This window comes from Carlito syrichta, unplaced genomic scaffold (genome assembly GCF_000164805.1).
Source record: "Carlito syrichta isolate Samal-C Ts95f unplaced genomic scaffold, Tarsius_syrichta-2.0.1 Scaffold315831, whole genome shotgun sequence".
NCBI classification, from domain to species: Eukaryota; Metazoa; Chordata; class Mammalia; order Primates; family Tarsiidae; genus Carlito; species Carlito syrichta.
Window position 1 is genome coordinate 538,732 of NW_007259927.1, and position 2,669 is coordinate 541,400.

A 2,669-nucleotide genomic window follows, 5' to 3' on the forward strand; every position below is an offset into this window, starting at 1 on the left:
GTGAGAGAGGGAGGGGAGAGAGTGAGAGAGTGTGAGAGAGAGAGTGAGTATGAGAGTGGTGGGGGGAGAGAGAGAGCAAGAGAGAGAGGGAGCAAGAGAGAGTTATGCAGGGAGAGGGGTGTATTTATGGACTTGGCAGGGGCTGGAAGGGGTTGTGCTAGGTTCTTATTGGAGGAGCGGCATGGGAGCAGGGTGGGTATAACAAAGCTAGCTATGTCATGGGAAATGATTGGAGGCTTGCAGGTTTGAACTTCGCGCACGAGGGGAATCACGCATGAAGAAGCCAGAACCTAGGGCCTTTGTTGTCTAGTGTGGCTTTACCATGTTCGGCGTCATTTTGGGAGCCGCCCCTCTGGCTGTTTCCTGTACCCTTCAGTTCCAGTTACTCAGGAGGCTGAGAGAGGAGGATCGCTTGAGCCCTGGAGTTGGAGGTTGTGGTGAGCCATGATTGTGCCACTGCACAGAGTGAGATCCTGACCCCCCCAAAAAAACATCAACAAAGAAAAAAAACCTGATAGGACAGATGGGGGTCTGTAATCCAGGGCCACAAGAAAGATGCAAAGATTTGCACAGAAATTAGATTGGAAAATATAGTTTATTTAGAATGTAGATTGGAGAGAGAGAGAAAAGGAGGATCACCTCTCCCAGATTGGGGAGGGGTCCAGAGCTTAAAGAGTAGCAGGGCAGCCATAGCTCAGTGAACACATGGCCTGGCCAGAGCTAACAAAAGCAATGGTGGCTGCTGCTTGAGGTTGAATGCCTTTTAAACCTTCCCTTTGATGAGGGCTGGTGATTAAGGTGATTGGTCTGTTTTATGTCATCAGGAAGGGGCTGGGTAAACACAGGTACTGGTGTCAGGATGATGGCCGGCAGATGGGTGGGCCAGTCGCATGACTGTTGCCAAGGTGATGGGGTCTGTTTGGGAAAGGCTGATTAGGATAACCTGGTTTCTTATGGCTGGAGGCAAATACTTGGGATAGAAAAGCTAATTAATACAAAACAAGCTGGGGAGGGGGTTGTAAAACAATTATCAATAGCTGCCTCTGAGAAACTGGTTCTGTCTTTGGCTAGTGATTAGCGAGCAAGCTAGGTAATTTGCTAAGAAAATGGCTGCCCTTTAGCTAAGATTATTTCATTCAATTATTCCATTTTGGCATTATATCCCTTTCAAAAAGAAAAGAAAAAGGGAAAAGAAACGAGAATAATATGAATCCAGAATACAAAATCAAACCAGGAAAGGCTACTGTGCTATATATAGGAGCTTCAGAAGCAAGTAAGAAAAAAAAATCCTTAGAATGAGTTCCACAGGCGAGGAGCATTGTGCTTCCGTAGTTTAGTTGAGAAGACATTTATGGCGCATATGCTCCTAGGCCCCTGGGGAAACTGAGAAGAGACATGAAGGTATGAAGCATGCAGCCATTGCTACTGAGCTGGGAACATCAGCTGCTATCAAAGCTTGCTTTGATCACCTTCGAAGATTCAGTATATACACTGTCATCTCTACATTCAGGATACTTTCAGCTCAGGTTTAAATTTTGTTACCGTTATGAAGGGTGACAAAATATGGCGTTTTGCCTCAAGGTCTCTTCCAAGCTGCCTCTTCTCCCTGTAAAATCAACTATTGCAGGAAGGAAGCAGAAGGATGGAATAAGACCTGGTCCAACCATTTTATAAGAGAACGTCTGGCCCCCACAGTGACAAGATACTTTTATAAATAATTAACCAAATAAAAGAATGGATGACTTTAATGGGAAAAAATAGTACAGCTTTTCAATCTAAGTTTGTTTGTTTCTTTATTAGGTGTATAGGCACAGTTGTATCCCCCCACAAATTCACATGTTGAAGTCCTAATTCCAGTGTATCAGACTATGATTGTACTTAGAGACAGAGCCTTTACAGAGGTAATTAAGTTCAAATGAGGTCATTAGACAGGTACAAAGGGAGACCATGTGAAGGCGCAGGGAGAAGACGGCCACCTACAAGCCACAAGGGAAAGCCTTGTTAGAAACAACCAACTCTGCCAGTATCTCAATCTCAGACTTCTGGATTCCAGAACTGCCAAATAAACTGATACAGAGACCCACTATTGTCTGTCCATATTGCCATTACTCCTAAAGAAGGACATAGCGAATGTTCAAGCGGGTCTGCATGTACCCATATTCCAGAGAATTAACAATGAAGAACATTTTCCTTATCTCCTATGCACTCCCTGTAAATAACTTCAATGAGTCTTTAACTTCCCTGCAGACTGTGCTCAATTAACTGAGAGAAATGCATCCCATTTACTCACTTTTCTTAAGGTTTAGGTTTGAATAATATAGTATCAATATAATGATAAGTCTTGTGATTTGTATAACTTTTGCATACTAATAACAAACAATCTGTAATGAATGATGTCTTCAGCCTTGCTAACTCCCTTTACTCTATGACAAGATTGATTAACACCTCTGCCTAGTGTTACGGATAAGAAGTTGTGAGAGCCGGGCTCAGTGGCTCAGCCTGTAATCCCGCGCCGTTGGGAGGCTGAGGTGAGTGGATTGCCTGAGCCCGCGGGTTCGAGACCCGCCTGGGCAGCAAGACCTCATCTCTACAATAAATCAAAAAATCAGCTGGGCATGGTAGCGCATGCCTGTAATTCCGGCTACTTGGAAGGCTGAGGTGGAAGGATC